Source organism: Schistocerca gregaria, chromosome X (assembly GCF_023897955.1).
Source record: "Schistocerca gregaria isolate iqSchGreg1 chromosome X, iqSchGreg1.2, whole genome shotgun sequence".
NCBI lineage: Eukaryota > Metazoa > Arthropoda > Insecta > Orthoptera > Acrididae > Schistocerca > Schistocerca gregaria.
In genome coordinates this window covers 427,253,818-427,270,967 of record NC_064931.1, presented here as the reverse complement: position 1 = coordinate 427,270,967, position 17,150 = coordinate 427,253,818, and the positions used below count along the sequence as shown (strand labels likewise).

The 17,150-nt window shown below is 50.5% G+C and overlaps 1 protein-coding gene across 1 annotated transcript in view; it reads right to left on the bottom strand.

Annotated features, from left to right (window-relative positions):
* The window catches only part of LOC126299583 (aquaporin AQPAe.a-like), a 44,197-nt gene extending 27,252 nt beyond the window's left edge, over positions 1 to 16,945 (bottom strand). The window contains exon 1 of the mRNA XM_049991594.1: positions 16,891 to 16,945. The gene's annotated coding sequence lies outside the window, so the exon portion shown is untranslated. The remainder of the gene's footprint in view (positions 1 to 16,890) is intronic.
* Between the last annotated feature and the right edge of the window lie 205 nt (positions 16,946 to 17,150).

Below are 17,150 nucleotides of genomic sequence, written 5' to 3'. Positions count from 1 at the left end.
GAAACAATCTAGTTAATCGATATATCCGTTTTAAAAATGCTATGCTTAAGTAACACTGTCACAAAGATTATCATGGGTTGAACTATGTAATGGAAGCCAGGAGAGCAGGGGATGAGGTCATGAGATCGACAGCAGGAAAAAGATTGTGAACGACATTGAAGTGGGAAGGTAACCATCACTGAGGAGACAATGTAATAAGTTGGCCAATTAGAAGATCTCCCCATCTGAGCAGCAGTCGACCCACAGGGGGTGGTAAACATTGAAGTCACCGAGGAGGTACGAAAGCATGAGTTGCTGTATTGAGATAGGCGTGTCAACGAAGTTGACTACTGGAAGAAGTAGATATTCCAATTTGTGATTTCTGAGGGTCGTTCGCACTCATAACGCTCTTGCTTCCAGGTTGGCATGATATAGGGTTCAAGTCACTCATGACAACGGTTTCAACTACAGTGCAGACCTCTCCAGGCACTATCCCGAAGCTGGCAAGGTTCTGACCAAACCCCCGATGACCACAAAACGTTGGAGAGTCATAACAGAAATGCATTTCTTTAAGAGCAAGACAACCAGAATAAGATTGAACAAGTTCTTATATTCCTAGTAGGTGATAATATCCGTTGCAATTTCACTGGATTATCGTGTGGGTCGAGTCCAGGTTAGGCTTAAAAAGCTGATTCGAGATGAGGGGGTGCAAGGAGGACGGCCAGACACCACAGACTTGAGTGGCACTGTATCGTGAGGACGTGTGGCCGAAATTTATTCTACGCATGCGAGTTGGAACTTGTGGTTTGACGTCGCGTCTGCATACCATTACCTCAACTTTCTTGGGAAGGGTATCTCCCTCAAATGCCAGGTTCAAAGTACCAATGTCTACACGACGATTCTCAGGTCATCTCTGGACACACTGGACCAAATGAACGCAATGTCTTTACAGATTAACCCAAGTTCATCATCGTACTTAAGAAGATCCCTATGGGAAATTACACCCTGTGTCGTACTGAGATACTTGTGAGGAATGTTGTTCTCATTAACAGTCACAGGCATGGAGTGACGAGTGGCAGAAGTTTTCTTTGTAAGGAGGGAGCCAGAGCACGTTTTGCTCAAGATCTCAACTTCATCGAACTTTTCCGCAACATTTTTCAGGAAGAAAAGCGGTTTGGTGGCAGAAGTTACTGTCAGTCCTGGTACATTTTTTGTTTTTGGTTTTAGAGCGCAAGACTGCTATGGTCATTAGAGCCCGGTCTGTGACTTAGGAAAACGTAAAAAACTAAAATGGAAACCAGCAGCTAGGAGAACGAAACAAAAAAATTGGAGAAACTAGAAGCAGAAGGAAAGCTTAAAAACCACTATAGAAGGGGGGTCTTGTCCCCAAAAAGAGCTTCAAATGACTGACATCATCTCACTGGCACTAATAAAATCGAGAACGCGATCGGCTGAGCATGTGTCATCTGCTAAAATGGGCGCTATTTCAGGCGACAGCTGTAGATGGGCGCGTAACGGAGTAAAATAGGGGCACTCAAGTAAAAGGTGTCTTACCGTCCACAACTGAGAGCAGTAGGGACGGAGTGGGGGAGGATCACCACTTAAAAGGTGTCTATGGCTAAAAAGACCGTGCCCTATCCGGAGTCTAGTTAAAATTACCTCCACCCGACCACGCATTCGGGAGGAAGAGGTCCAAGCGCAGGGAAGAGCTTTCACGTCCCGCAATTTATTATGGGGAAGTGTCGACCAATGTGCATGCCATAAAAAAGCAACACGACATAAAACACTCCGTAGATTGGCGAAGGGAATCCTGCGAATAGCTGGCGGCAGAAGAGAGACTGCAGCCTTGGCCGCTATATCGGCCGCTTCATTTCCATAGATACCAACGTGTCCTGGGAGCCAGAGGAACACCACACAGACGCCCCTAAGTGGATCAAGTGTAGGCACTCCTTAATCCGGTGGACCAGACGGTGGACAGGGTACAGAGCTTTGAGACTGAGGAGATAGCTGAGAGAATCTGAACAGGTAACACTGTATCCGCTGATGGCGACGGATATATTGGACAGCCTGGAGAAAAGCGCAGTATAAACCGAACACTGCCCGCCGACTGGACAGCGGAGGTTCAGCGATCTCAGCATAAAGGCTTTCCACAGGGCTGGTGTAAAAAGCTCCAGACACTAAACGTAATGCACGGTGCTGGATAGAGTCAAGACGCCGTAGAATAGACGGCCGAGCGGAGGGGTAAACTATGCTCCCGTAGTCCAATTTCGAGCGCACTAAGGCGCTCGAGAGGCGGAGAAGGACCCCTCGGTCCGCTCCCCACGAGGTACCATTCAGGACACGGAGGGTGTTGAGGGATCGCTGACAGCGAGCTGAAAGTTACGAAACGTGGGAGGACCAGCACAGTTTTCTGTCAAACATAAGACCCAATAATTTAACGACGTCCGAAAACGGAAGGTTGACAAGTCCTAGATGTAAGGAGTGTGGAAGAAACTCTGTACGACGCCAAATATTAACACAAACGGTCTTACTGGGAGAAAAGCGGAAGCCTGGTTCGAGGCTCCAAGAGTGGAGGCGATCGAGACAGCCTTGAAGACGTCGTTCTAGAAGGCTGGTCCGTTGAGAGCTGTAGTTGATCGCAAAATCGTCCACAAAGCGGGAGCCTGAGACATCGGGAAGGAGACAGTCCATAATTGGATTTATGGCAATGGCAAACAGTACAACACTTAGCAGGGAGCCCTGGGGTATCCCGTTTTCTTGGGAGAAAGTACAGGAGAGTGGTGTTCACCCGCACTCTGTGCACTCTGCCATACATTCGCGAAGAAGAAGGGCCAATCGACTGCGAAAGCCCCAAGAGAACAGTGTGCGGAGAATGCCTGTCCTCCACCAGGTATCGTATGCTCTCTCCAGATCAAAAAACATTGCTACTGTTTGGCGTTTCCGGAGAAAATTGTTCATGATGAAAGTGGAGAGAGCAACAGGATGGTCAACTGCAGAACGTTGCTTTCGGTAACCGCACTGGGCAGGTGCTGAAAGAGTGAGGGGATCCAGCCACAAAACTAAACGGCAATTCACCATACGCTCCAAAGCTTTACATACACTACTCTTGAGAGAAATAGGGCTATAGCTAGAGGGGAGGTGTGTCCTTTCCAGGTTTCGGAACAGGAACGACGATAGCTTCCCGCCATTGTCTGGGAAAAGCACTGTCGGTCCAAATTCGATTATCAAGGCGAAGGAGGTAACGCACACTATAGTATGATAACTGCAGCAACCGGATACCATCCGGTCCTGGGGCGGAGGAGAGAGAGGACGAGAGTGCAGGTTGGAGTTCCCGCATGGAGAAAACAGTATTATAGCTTTCGCGATTTTGAGAGGAGAAACGCTGGCGGGTAATTTGAAGAGCTCGAAATCTCAGCAAAGTGTTGACCCAATGAGTCAGAAATTGCGACGGGGTCCACTAACGTATCATACGGGACAGTGAGCACAGAGACCGGGGAGAAACTAAGCGCGCCAGATAACTGTCGAATCCGACGCCAAACTTCCGAGGAGGGAGTGAAGGTGTTACATGAGCTAGTAAAGAATTCCCAGCTAGCCTTCTTGCTATCGCGGATGACGCGACGGCATCGCGCACGGGGCTGCTTATAGCGGATACACTTGGCGAAAGTAGGATGGTGGCCGAAAAATGCGAAGAGCACGTCGCCGCTCACGTATTGCGTTACGGCATGCCTCGTTCCACCAAGGAACTGGGGGGCGCCGGGGCAATTCGGAGGTGCGTGGTATTGAAAATTTCGCAGCTGTAAGAATAACGTCTGTAATATGAGTGACCTCATCGTCGACACTAGGAAAGTCACCGTCATCTAATGTCGCTGGAGACGAAAAGTGTCCAATCGGCTTGGGCAAACTTCCAGCGTCTCTGTCGCATATCTGGCAGTTTTGGCTGCAATCGATGGACACATGGAAATTTGTCACTCGAGTGTGTATCAGCAAGGGCGAACCATTCGTACTGCCGAGCTAGCGGAACATTATCGACCGAAAGGTCCAAATGAGAGAAATTTGTCGTGGAGGCAGACTAAAATGTAGGGTCCCCAGTGTTGAGGGCGAACAAGATCCGCTTGGAAGACGTCTAGCAATAGTGAACCACACAGACATGGACGTGGAGATCCCCAAAACCGGGTGGTGGAATCTGACCAAGAAGATGAAGGAGATCAGCTCACGCCATTGATGTGGACGATGGAATTTATACAGTACAAAGAGAGAAGGTGTATCCAGAAAGGGTAAGACGGACAGCGACTGCTTGGAATAAAGTGTTTAAGGGGATTGGGTCATAAAAGAGAGTATCATGGAGAACAATCTCTTGTCCTCCATGTGCTGGAGTACCTTCAACAGAGACGAGATCAAATCGACCTGACTGAAAATGGGGGAAAAAGCAGTCGTGGGGACACAGCTTTGTTTCCTCAAGGCAGAAGCTGCCTGGCGGGTAGGATCGAAGGAGGATCGAAGGAGGATCGTCAATTCATCCCGATTGGCTCGAATACCGCTGATATTCCAATGGATAATGGATATAGGGTGGACAGAAAATGGAAGAATGTGGCCAAGGTTGCCGTGAACTCAGCGACTGCACAGAGCTTGCGACCGACAGCGTGGAACGGCACTCAGCCGAAGGCAAAAGATCCTGATCCATAGGTTGTTCAGGAGCAGCTCCTACCACCAGCGATCGGCCGGTTGATCGGCCGCCAGCAGTGCGCCTCGGCGACACAGAAGATGGTTGGTTGGTTGGGTGTGGGATTGAAGGGACCAGACTGCTAAGGTCATCGGTCCCTTGTTCCACGATAAAATCACACGAAATAAAAACTGTCAGTCGTTAAAAACGGAGAACTGAGACAAGGGACGACACAATACAAGAAAGACAAAGACCAGACAAACGGAACTAAAATCACACCGAGTGTGAAGGTGGTTGGCCGACCATGAAAATAAGGAAAAGCCAACCACCAAATGACATTAAAACCCACAGTTTAAAACCACAGGCCAAAGGCCCAAGTCAATACAGGAAATAAAAGGACAAACACTCAAATCATACGATAAAAACCCCCTGCCCGAATAAAACTCAACACGAGGTCCGCCATAGCAACGTCATTACATAAAAGGGCAGGGAGGGTATCAGGCAGCGCAAACGTCTGCCTGAGTCCTGTTAAAAGCGGGCAGTCCAAAATGTGGACCACCGTCAGAGCTGCCCCGCAGCGACATAGCGGTGGGTCCTCCCGGCGCAACAAATGGCCGTGCGTCAGCCACGTGTGGCCAACGCGCAGCCGGCAGAGGACGACAGAGTCCTTCCGAGAGGCCCGCATGGAGGAGCGCCACACACCGGTCGTCTCCTTCACCGCTCGAAGTTTGTTGGGCGTGGGCAGGGTGCGCCACTCGTCACCCCAGGCACCAAGCACTTTCTGGCACAAAAGCGACAGGAGATCACACTCCATAAGGCCGAGTTCCAGAGCCGGTGAACTCACTGCCTGTTTAGCCAGCGTGTCAACCTGCTCAATGCCCGGGATGCCGACATGACCTGGGGTCCAAACAAAGACCACGGAGCGGCAGCAACGGGCAAGAGCATGGAGCGACTCGTGGATGGCCATCACCAGACGGGAACGAGGAAAGCACTGGTCAAGAGCTCGTAAACCACTCAGGGAGTCACTACAGATGACAAAGGACTCACCTGAGCGGGAGCGGATATACTCTAGGGCGCGATAGATGGCAACCAACTCGGCAGTGTATACACTGTTCCCGGGTGCCAGCGACCGTTGCTCACAATGATCCTCTCGAGTAAGAGCGTAACCAGTGCGACCAGAGACCATCGAACCGTCGGTATAGGCCACGGCAGATCCGGGAAACTCGGCAAGGAGAGAAACAAAGCGGCGGCGGAGGGCCGGAGGAGGGACCGAGTCTTTTGGACCCTGTGCCAAATCCAGCCGAATGCATGGTCGGCGCACACACCAAGGGGGCAGACGGAGATTGGCCCGGAAAACAGGTGGGAGAGGAAAAAACTCAATCCCACACAGCAGAGCCCAGATGCGAACCGCGATCGTACACCCTGACCGGGGCCGCCTGTCTGAAAGATGGACGATCGAGTGCGGGAACAGGAGACGGTAGTTGGGATGCCCTGGCAAGCTACAAACGTGGGCAGCATAAGCGGCCAGAAGTCGGTCGCGCCGGATCCGCAATGGAGGACCACCAGCCTCCACAAGTAAGCTGTCAACAGGGCTTGTCCGAAATGCTCCTGTGGCGAGTCGGATCCCGCAGTGATGGATGGGATCCAGCAATTGCAACGCTGATGGCGATGCCGAACCATAAGCCACACACCCATAATCAAGGCGGGACTGGATCAGCGCTTGATACAGCCGGAGAAGGGTGGACCGATCGGCACCCCATGCGGTGTGGCTAAGGCAACGGAGAGCGTTTAAATGACGCCAGCATGTTTGTTTAAGCTGCCTAATATGAGGCAGCCAAGTCAATCGGGCATCAAATACCAGTCCCAAGAACCGATGCGTCTCTACCACAGCAAGAGGTTCACCGCCAAGGTAAAGGCGTGGCTCAGGGTGAACCGTGCGACGCCGGCAGAAATGTATAACGCAGGTCTTAGCGGCCGAAAACTGGAAGCCGTGCGCTACAGCCCACGACTGCGCCTTGCGGATAGCGCCCTGCAGCTGGCGCTCAGCAACTGCAATGCCAGCGGAGCTGTAGTAGAGGCAGAAGTCGTCTGCATACAACGAAGCTGCGACGGACGATCCCACCGCCTCAGCGAGCCCATTGATCGCAATTAAAAACAGGGAGACACTGAGGACAGACCCCTGTGGGACCCCGTTCTCCTGGACCCGGGAGGAACTATGGGACGCAGCAACTTGCACGCGGAAGGAACGAGACGACAGAAAATTCTGAATAAAAATCGGACGCGGGCCCCTAAGACCCCACCCATGAAGTGTGGCCAGGATGTGATATCGCCAATTCGTATCGTACGCCTTCTGGATGTCGAAGAAGACGGCAAGCAGATGTTGGCGGCGTGCAAAGGCTGTACGGACGGCAGACTCTAGGGAGACCAGATTATCGACGGCAGAGCGGCCTTTACGGAACCCACCCTGAGACGGAGCCAACTCAACCTCCGGCTCACCATACGTTCTAGCAACTTGCAAAGAACGTTGGTGAGGCTTATGGGGCGGTAGCTGTCCACCTCCAGCGGGTTCTTGCCAGGTTTCAACACGGGGAGGACGATGCTTTCTCGCCATTGAGACGGGAACACACCCTCAACCCAGATGCGGTTGAAAACATCTAGGAGGCGTCGCTTGCAATTCACAGAGAGGTGTTTCAGCATCTGGCTGTGGATGCGGTCTGGCCCAGGAGCCGTATCAGGGCAAGCAGATAGTGCACTCTGGAATTCCCAGTCGCTGAAAGGAGCATTGTACGACTCCGCGTGGCGCGTGTGAAAGGAAAGCCTCCAACTTTCCAACCGCTCTTTCCGGGAGCAGAAGGCCAGTGGGTAATTCGTAGATGCGGAACACTGACCAAAATGCGCTGCTAACCGGTCCGCAATCGTGTCGGAGTCAGTACACACCACTCCATTCAGCGAAAGCCCAGGGACAGAGACAGGCGGCTGATAGCCATGGAGTCGCCTAATCTTAGCCCAAACCTGCGATGCAGAGATACGGACGCCAATGGTGGAAACATACCGTTCCCAGCACTCCTGCTTCCGTTGGCGAATAAGGCGTCGGGCACGGGCACGGAGCTGTTTAAAAACGATGAGGTTCTCCAAGGACGGGTGCCGCTTATGGCGTTGAAGAGCCCGCCGGCGATCTCTAATCGCCTCTGCGATCTCGGGCGCCCACCAAGGCACAGTCCTCCGCCGAGAGGACCCGGATGAACAGGGAATCGCAGATGCCGCCGCAGAAACGATGCCGGTGGTGACCGACTGAACCACCGCATCAATGGTGTCAGGGGAAGGAGGTGCGATAGTGGCGAGAGAGGAGAACAAGCCCCAATCAGCCTTATTCAGAGCCCATCTGGAGGGGCGTTCAGAAGAGTGACGCTGTGGTAGTGACAGAAAGATGGGGAAATGGTCACTACCACATAAGTCGTCATGGACACTCCAGTGGATGGATGGTGAAAGTCCGGGGCTGCAGATAGGTCGATGGCCGAAAATGTGCCATGGACTACGCTGAAATGTGTCGGCTCTCCCGTGTTTAAGAGGCAGAGGTCAAGCTGCGAGAGAAGAGTCTCGACATCTCTACCCCGGCCAGGAATCGCGGCGCTACCCCACAGGGGGTTATGGGCGTTAAAGTCGCCCAGTAACACAAAAGTAGGAGGCAGTTGTGCTATCAATGCAGCCAACACATGACGCGAGACATCACCATCTGGCGGAAGATACAAACTGCAGACAGTAATAGGCTGAGGCGTCCACATCCTTACAGCGACAGCCTCTTAAGGTGTGTGAAGAGGTACACATTCGCTGTAGACAGAGTTAAGGATGTAGACGCAGACTCCACCAGATACCCTCTCATAAGCTGCCCGGTTCTTGTAATAACCCCGATACCCACGTAGGGCAGGGGTCCACATTGCCGGAAACCAAGTTTCCTGTAGGGCAATGCAGAGGAAAGGGTGACTGCTGATGAGTTGGCGAAGCTCAGCAAGGTGGTGGAAAAAAGCGCTGCAGTTCCACTGGAGTATCGCTTTGTCCATGTCCGAAAAAGGCGTGAAGGGGCCGAGGAGGCAGATCACGCCACTGGGTCACCTGCTGCCACCGATGGAGGACCAGTACAATCTGCTTCCATGGTGTCTGAGGGTCCGGCGAGATCCAGGTCCTCAGTGGACGCCCGGATCTCCACCTTATCCTCGGACGCAGAGCCTGTAGGGAGCAGTGGGGTGGATGCCACCGCGTGGTCCTTGGCCTTAGAGGTCTTCTTCGTCTTGTCTCTCTGGTCCTTGGGTTTCATTGGCTGGGAGGGCTCCAGCGAGTCAGTCTCCGGGACGGAGGAGGAGCGGGAAGCCCTGCGATCAGCCACTGGTCTGCTTTTCTTCCATTGGCTGACGTCACCCTTCCCAGAGGCGGAAACCTGGGAAGGAAGGGACCCAAGGGACCCTTTCCGTGCTATTCGAGCCGGGGAAGTTTGAGGCTTCCCCAGCTTAGAAGTGGGGACTGATGTCCCCGATGGTTGGGGTGTTGCTGCTCCTGAGGCAGGTAGTGCAGGAGCAGCAGGGAGTGAAGTGCCCCCCACCATCAAGGGGGCAGGTGTAGCATTCCGGCTCTGAGAGGTGGCAGTCTGAGGGAGAGCTAATGGGGCCATAACAGTAGTAGCCGCGGCGTAAGAGGCAGTCGTTCAAACAGGATGGAGGCGTTCGAACTTCTGCCTGGCTCAGTGTATGTAAGGCGGTCCAGGGTCTTATACTCCATGATTTTGCGCTCTTTCTGCAAGATCCTGCAGTCCGGCGAGCAAGGCGAATGGTGCTCTCCGCAGTTTACACAGATGGGAGGCGGAGCACATGGAGCATTGGGATGTGATGGGCGTCCACAATCTCGACATGTGAGGCTGGAAGTACAGCGGGAAGACATATGCCCGAACTTCCAGCACTTAAAGCACCGCATCGGGGGAGGGATATATGGCTTGACGTCACAACGATAGACCATCACCTTGACCTTCTCAGGTAAAGTATCACCCTTGAAGGCCAAGATGAAGGCACCAGTGGCAACCTGCTTGGACCACGATGTACGCGCCGGACGAAGTGAACACCTCGCCGCTCTAAATTGGCGCGAAGCTCGTCATCGGACTGCAATAGAAGGTCCCGATGGAATATTATGCCCTGGACCACATTAAGACTCTTATGGGGCGTGATTGTAACCGGAACATCCCCAAGCTTGCTACAATCGAGTAACCGGCGGGACTGGGCGGAGGACGCCGATTTGATCAAAACCAAGCCCGAGCGCATTTTGGACAAGCCCTCCACCTCCCCAAACTTGTCCTCTAAGTGCTCGACGAAGAACTGAGGCTTCATGGATGTAAAGGATTCACCATCAGCTCTCGTACACACCAGGTAGAGGGCGAGTATGGTTCGCTGGCATCCTTAGTCTTTCGTTCCTCCCATGGTGTAGCCAGGGCAGGGAACGATTTGGGGTCATATGTAGTTGCGTTGTATTGAGCCCTGGAACGCTTAGAGATTGCTGGCGGCTGGCCGCCAGCAAGAGATGATGTACCACGCTTCATTGCGGGTCATCCGCCCTGATGCCACCTACTCCGACCAAGGGCCCTCCCCACGGGCGCCACCCAGCCTCAGCAACGACCACCTGGCAGGATGGCCATTGCCGGGAGTCCCAATGCCCCAAGGAGATAGGCATCTACTCCTTGGCATACGTGAGGAGTTAACGGCGCTGGCATCAGCAGAGCGATCCCTGTGTAGTCAGGGGGTTACAACCAACAGGGTACATGGCGGCCCCACCACAACGGACTGGCTACCGTGCTGGATTTCACGTGATCTAGTCCAATATCGTCATTGGCGCATAAAGCGACACAGCATAGCAGACTGCAATAAACTGCACCCAAGAACAAATCCACGCCCAAGAGATGGTAGGTGAGCGGGACTGCTAAGCGATGACGACAAACCTGGCTAGAGATGGTAATGCATGATGGACACATCGCTCCTTGTAAGGCGCCCTTCCCCAATCGGCTCGCTCTTCGGAAAATTTAGAAGGATGGAGGTCAAACCCGTTAGGGGACCATCTCACAAGGCCAAAACGTTTGAGACTCCTTTTAGTCGCCGCTTACGACAGGCAGGAATACCGTGGGCCTATTCTTACCCCCGAACCCACAGGGGGGACACAGAAGACGGCCGAGGGCGGTTACTGCCAGGTAGTGCTGTAGATGAGACACGCCTTGGCGGAGAAGGAAAGGAACTGGGTTTCTTAATAGCTTTCTTGCAACCATGATGTTTAGATGGAGGAACCAATGGTTGTGAAGTTGGGGTATATAAAAAATCTTCACGAGTATGCTCTTTTTTTAAGTCTGGGTGTCTGACTTTTGGGATCGACATTTAGCAGAACCCAATGAAGGGTGAGCCATAGAATTAGCAGGCGGAAGTGGGGAGGTTGAACGGGCGATCTTTGCGCTGGCCGACCTGACGACCGTGGCACTAAAGGTGAAATCACAAGTCTGCGTGGCCGCCTCTTTGGTTGGCCAAGGAGAGGCAAGGACAGTGCTGTATTTTCCTGTCTGAGGCACAGTGGGCTTTCGACTGGCGAATAATTTTCGAGCAGCAAAGGTCGACAAGGTATGCAGCCTGGAAAGGAAGGAGGGCCACATTATCTCAGGGTCCCATACTCGCTACACACGTATCCACAAGAGATTTGTGGACCCTCTGGGGCGAGTCCTGGTACAGACAAGGAACTGGAAAAAGTTTCGCACAAAGCTGCTGTCGTGCCTGGCTGTCCTCCCATGAGGTAGCCAAGAAGGAAAAGGCCATGATGGCAGAAACAAGAACTGAGATGGAACTATTCCTTGAAAGAGACTGCTGTGGAAGACTGGCCAGAAAGTTTCATTTCATGTGCCAGACGTACACCTTGTTACCACCCACTCCAAACAGGGTCTCACCTAGTGGGTGCCACCCAGACACAGCAAAAACCACTTGGCAGGACAGTCACTTCCAGACGTTCCGATGGCCAGAGAAGATGGACAACCACTCCCATTCTTCCACAAGGCGTTTACATTGCAGGTACCAGCAGTGTGATCCCTGTGCGTCAGTGGGGTCAGCTAGACGGGTACATAACAGCCCCACCACACGGAGTAGCTGCTGAGATGTTGACCTAGCAAGGAGGTCAAAGAGGAAGAGGGGGATATGATTTCAGGTGAGGGGCACTCGACATCTTGGTCAGCAGTGCGTGTGCGTCGAGTCTAAAGGGAGTATGTGTTACCCAGTGTTTAGGCAGATAAGGTTGAGTTGATTGAGGTGGTCAGCCAAGAGGGTAACTGACAGGTTTCAGAGCCATAAAGGGGATTGTGCTCATTGAAGTCACTGAGCAGCAAAAACGGTTCAGGGAGTTGCCCAGTAAGCTGGAGGAAGTCTGCCCTGCTGACACCAAATGACAGAGGTATGTAGATGACAAAGTAAGAAGGTGAAGTGGTGGAAAATATGGACTGCAACACCTTAGCCGGGTGTTCAGAAAAATGGTGTGACTATGAACTTAGTCCTGGATGAGTAGCATCGCCCATGAGATGAATGTTGTCCTCAGGGGAAGATCAAAATCAAAGAAATGCGAGAAAGTAAAGCACTTGCAAGGAAGCAATTTTGTTTCCCGGAGGTAGAAAACCAGGGGCTGCCATTTGAAGAGCACTCATAGTTCCTCCTTTATGGACCAAATGCTGTGAACATTCCGTTAGAAGTAAGTATTGACAGAGAAGGGGAACGAGGGAAAAAAATATAAAGTCACCTTGCCCGTTGCTGAGTGCCTGCCTTTGAAAAGTCACTGCTACAGCGCACAGATGCTGGAGGATGCTGTTTAAGACGTCTACAGAAGTTTCAGCAGTCTCAGCAGTCTCTGGGTCAGCCTGCAGATTCCAGGGCAGGAAAACGATTGGCAGTGCGCACCAGCCAAACTGGTGTCAGCCAAGTGAGGGTATCACAGTGACCTTGTCTAAGAGTATCTTTGTGTCTGAAGAAAACGACAGATTTCTTTGAGCGTTCATGGTTGGCAGATGAACACTCGTTTGTTGGATTGAGGCACATAGAAAGTCTTCATGGGAATTATTCCTTCTGTCCCTTCAGGCCTGCCAGTTGGGTAGCAGTTGATTTCGCCACTGGGGGTGAAGATTTGGTGGCTTGTTTCACAGCTTGAGGAGACGGATGCTACTGTGACAGTGCAATTGGACAACTGCAGTGCTAAATTTGATGTCAGGTCCGAGTGGCCACTTCCTTCGTGGAGTGAAGTGTAGCAAGAACGGTAGTGTAAGTCCCGGATAGAAAAACGCAGGGCTTCAACTTGCGAGTTGGTTTGTTTTCTTTAGGGCACAAAAACTAGGGTCATATGCGCCCAATTCAAAACTATAACACGAAGACAGGAGTTAAAAACGACCATCAGTCATTCCCAATTGACATAATAGACAGCTAAAAACATGCACGTGGAAAAATGGCTAAGAAGACCATACAGAAAAGGAGGCTCGAAAATAAAAATTAAATGGCCTTCGCCATATTGCTATGGCGGATAAAAAGTAAAACTTGGTCGCCAGCCTTCGCGTCATTTGCTAAAATGGCCGATAACTCGGACGGCAAACCAAAACAGGAATGTAAAAGGCTAAAGATGGACATTCCATCAGGAAGTGGAAGACAGTTAAAACTTGAGTACGATGTGTACATAGTGGGAGGGAGGGGGGTAGGGGTAGCGCCACTTAGCAAATGAAGACGGCTAAAAAGGCAGTGCCCAAAACGTGGCCGAGTTAAAATAACCTCCTCCCAGCAGGAGGGCCGAGAGGAGGTCGACCAAGCCGCTGGGAGAGTCTCAATAAGCCGGAGCTTATTCCCATTAAGGAACGACCATAGGCGATGCTAATGGGACACAACCTTCTGACAGACATATCATCGGAGGGAATATAAGTACTCGTGGGCTGAGGTACGAGGACTGCAGCTTTGGCAGCAGCGTACTCAGCCTCGTTTCCTGGCAGACCGACCAGACCAGAAACATCACCAGACCCACAGAAACATCACACGGCTGCACGAAGAGTGAGCAGTTGACCGTTTTCCTGGGCCCGCTGCACTAAGGGATGGGCTGTGAACAGCACACAGACTCTGAAGGAAGCTGAGTGATTCTGAGCAGAAGAATTGTGAAGGCTGTGTCGCCAGATGTACTCCGTGGCCTGATACAAGGCGAATAACTCTGCTATAAATACTAAGGAGAGTGCCGGGTGCAGATATCGAAAGACACGGGTGTCAGTGACAAAGCCACACCGACCCTCAGGCGTCCTCAGGAAGCGAATGAAGGCCAAAGTTGACATGGGTCGCTCCACGAAGCCAGAGCGCTGAAGGGTTCACAACCACCGCGAGAGGTGCAGGTATCGTGAAGTTAAGCCGCCGTATCAAGTGCAGAAAGCGGACTCCAGGAGATAACAGAAGGACGAGTCCCATACTGACGAAAGTTATCACCAAAGGAGGAGGCACAGGATGGGTGGGCACACATGGCATACAAGTGCCATGCATACCTGCTGAGGAGGAAGTCTCGGCAGTAGGACATGGGTAGTTCAGCAGCTTCAGCATACAGACTCTCAACTGGGCAACTTGCGAGTGACAGGGTAAGGCACCTTTCCTTCAACCACGTCTCCTGGACAGCCCACTCATCTAGATACACTAGACATTCTCGGGATGAGGCTGCATGGCCGCCATTGGAACAGATACTATGGGGAGTGGGAGGTGAGCCATCACCCTCTTGAGCATTCCTATAGCAAGTAACACCTTTGGCAATGTTTAAACAGGGCATTCCAGTGTGTCTGTAGCGTTGACACGTAACAGCGCATCAGATTTTTGATGTACAGTCGGACCTTTATGACTTCATAGTCAGTTTTCATCTTTATTGGAATCACTGTTCTATTTATCTTGAGAAAAAGTGTGAAAGCGCTAAGGTTGTATCAACCTATTTCGTTACCCAATGGACTGCCGTGACGCCCGGATCAGATTAGTATGGATTTCTGCCTTAGACCATCGAGCAGCCTAGTGTAAGTAACATCACTGAAGGAATTCAGGGTGCAATGGGCCTAGACATGAACAGGACAGCCATTGAGAAGCAAAGACGCAAGCAGTTGTTGGGCTACAAAATAGCAATTTGTCTCCTAAAGCAAAGTGCCATTACACAAATGAGAGAATTTTACAGGGCCTGTAGCTGCAGAAACAAATTTCTGAATAAACGAGTTAACCATACCAAAGGACTGACCTCCAGTACATCACAAGGAACCGATGTGCAGCTGGGACATTCTTGGAATCCTTAGCCTCATTCTGTTTACGTGTAGTACGCAGTCTGCAATAGAAATTGGCTTATTGCGTGAAAATCCCCATGACGGCCAGCGTCTCTGATGCACACTTCTTCCAACAAGAGCCCCCTCAGAAGTACTGTTCGCCCCTCTTACGTGATTGTTCGCACATCAGGTCACACCTGAATACGTGAGACCAATTGGCAAGGTAATGCATCTTAGGCAATCGTCCCTTGCAGGACCTCACCTGTACCACCTGGTACATGCGAACTGCCTGTCGACTAGTGGCTGGAATTATGCGTGAGATGCGTGGTCCACCCTTCAGAAGAGCACAGGGACGAAGAAGACAAAGACGGAAAATGAAGAAAGAAAAAGAAAACATTGGAAGGACTATTCTGATTTCAAACTATTGGTACTTCAGAACACATTCCCAAAAATATGAGATTCCCAAGACGGAAAAAACAGAAGGCAGACTGGGGCCCTGTAGTAGTCAAACACGAACTCGTGAAAGTTTTGAGCCTCCTGGGGGAGGGGGAGGAAGTGGCTGGCTGATGGGTTCCATCTGATTAAGGGAAAGCTTGAATAATATTCATACAAAACAACGAATAACCACATCAAAATGCCAATTGTCCACTGAATGATCCACATTAATAAGTTAATTATTCGTTGAATTAATGATCCCTTAGTAAATTAAAGTAGAATGGCGTCTGACACTTGCCTAAGGGCTAGCTAAGGACAGGAGAAAGGGCTCACCTGAATACGTACTATGTATGTATGTATGTATATCTACAGTAACCAAGTCAGAAATGCGCTGCAGAAGAGCTCAGCAGACATGCTTTATAGTGAATTTATTACCATTTGGCTGATGTCTATCCCACAAAAACAGTAGCAAAGGGAAAACCTATCAACAGAAAATGATTGAATCAATAATTACTTCTTGTTAATCAAAATTGTGGAAGACTTTCACACCTGACTTAGCTATGTAAATATTGTGAGCATTTGATCGTGTGTGAAAATGCTACCTAGAATTTCCCTGAGAAGTTACTGTTTATATACAACTTAACTCGAGTAGCACACTTCTCGTTCATCAATTACAGCCAAAATTCCAACTACTACTAATTAAACCTTTTCAGCATCCTATCAAACATAATATCCTACAATTATTTACTTACATCACGCAGTAAGTATTCAAATGAATACCTATACTTGCGAAATTTCACCCACGGGGTCAGCCACAAGCTGGCACTACAAATCAAAATGAAACATCCAAAATTCGTCATCTCCCATACTTCAAGAGCAAAAGCTACTGGTATGTTATATTCTGACACGGATAAATTTGCACTTAGCACAGCCCGTCACTTTCGGCGCATAACACGTTGCCTCAAAATGGGCACAATTTGACACATGAAAACTCACATTAAAATAAATGTAGCTCACTACGATTAAGTTAACTATGCGACCACTGCCACAATGTGAACTATGCAACTAAGAAATTAGTGTGCAGCATGGAGCATTAAGCAGTTACTGGCTTCCATGAAGATTCCGAAACATGCAAACCAATAATAAGCGAATTAAATTTCAAGAATTATATATAGTACGAGGAGATTAATAATTGTCACTGAAGTTGCCTGATATTAAACATCAAGTACCACCGTACACCGTGTCTGGCGCGGAACAGTTTTATAAACCGCATATTAAAACGAATTCTGCCAATTTTACTAATTACGTAGCTTTGACTACTCTCCAGTTAGCGACTGTGCTATGCTGACGACTAGAACACGTGATAATAGCATCATTCACACGATTCTAAATTGCCTAATTAATCAAAATCAGGATAAGCTATCTCCTGGCATCTCTCGACATAAATTGACTTTGAAAAACGCGTTTCTATCAATCCAGAATGATAGAACACATTTTGTGCACGTTTCCTTACCATACAGAGCTCGACATGAGCATGTCCGGTCGTCAGGCCGGTGAGGTTGGTAGTGGCTAAGGTGGCGAACTTCAGTCACAAAGGTTCTCTGTCCAAACCGCTCGAGGAAGAAGCCTCCCATTCGCCGATTCCTCGCTGTGCCATCTAAGGACTACATTGTCTCTAAACACCCTCCTGCTCAACTCTGACCTGCTTAATTTAAAGATTTTCTCATGTCTACACGACCAACTCATCTTTGGTTAGCACTGTATTTGATCTGT